Source organism: Calidris pugnax, unplaced genomic scaffold, assembly GCF_001431845.1.
Source record: "Calidris pugnax isolate Ruff unplaced genomic scaffold, ASM143184v1 scaffold413, whole genome shotgun sequence".
In the NCBI taxonomy this organism is placed as follows: domain Eukaryota; kingdom Metazoa; phylum Chordata; class Aves; order Charadriiformes; family Scolopacidae; genus Calidris; species Calidris pugnax.
In genome coordinates, this window is record NW_015091189.1 from 63,653 (window position 1) to 64,910 (window position 1,258).

The following is a 1,258-nucleotide window of genomic DNA, read 5'->3' on the forward strand; positions in this document are numbered from 1 at the left end:
GGTGCATCCCTGGGGCTGTGGAGTGTGCAGGGGGACTCATTTCTCTGGGAAGTGATGAGTTGTTAGTTCTCTGCAGGGAGGCAGCGTTTCTTATGAGGTTCCTCCAGCCCCCCTTGCCTGCAGGAGCACATCCAGCAGCCTTAGGGAAAAGGCTCAGCAAGATCTTGTCACTCAGCATGACGGGGGAGCAAAGCTCCTGTCCCCAAAACCCCTTCCCTGGGCGAGCATGAGCCCTATGTCCCCTTCCCCCAGGGCTGGGTGTGTGGCTGCGAGAGGTGGGGGATGCTGGATCACAGAAGGGGTTGGAAGGGGCCTCTGGAAATCACCCAGTCCAACCCCATGCCAGAGCAGGTCCACCCAGAGCAGGTCCCACAGGAACATGTCTAGGCAGGGTTTGAATGTCTCCAGAGAAGGAGACTCCACCACCTCCCTGGGCAGCCTCTTCCAGGGCCCTGCCACCCTCAAAGTGAAGAAGTTCCTCCTCATGTTGAGATGGAACTTCCTATGTTCAAGTTTGTGCCCATTTCCTCTTGTCCTGTCCCTGGGCACCACTGAGAAAGGTCTGGCCCCATCCTCTTGCCCCCACTGCCCTTTAACTATTGCTCAGCACCCATGAGGTCCGCTCTCAGTCTGCTCTCCTCCAGCCAAGCAGCTCCAGGTCCCTCAGCAGAGAGATAAGGGAGACCTCATCACTCTCTACAACTACTTGAAAGGACACTGTAGAGAGGTTGGTGCTGGTCTCTTCTCACAGGTAATTAACGACAGAACGAGAGGGAACGGCTTCAAGCTCCAACAGGGGAGGTTTAGATTGAACATTAGGAAGGAATTTTTCACAGAAAGAGTGGTCGGGCATTGGAACAGGCTGCCCAGGGAGGGGGTGGAGTCCCCATCCCTGGCTGTGTTTAAGGGCCGTTTAGATGCAGTGCTGAGGGACGTGGTGTAGGGGAGGACTTTGTAGAGTAGGGGAGATGGTTGGACTCCATGATCCCAAGGGTCTCTTCCAACCTAGACCATTCTATGAGTCTATGCTCCAGTCCATCATCTCCGCTGGGCTCTCTCCCAGCGGTTCCCTGTCCTCCTTGAACTGGGGGGGTCCCGGATACCAGACCCGTCTCTCCAGATGCGTGGGGAGGCGCTGGGATGCGGGTCCCCGGGCGGTGGCAGCAGAGCTCCGCGCTGCGGGGGCGGCTGCGGGATCCGGGAGCTGCTGGGCGGGGTGGGGGGGGAGGAGGAGCGGGGCCGGGTTGGCTCCGGGGGG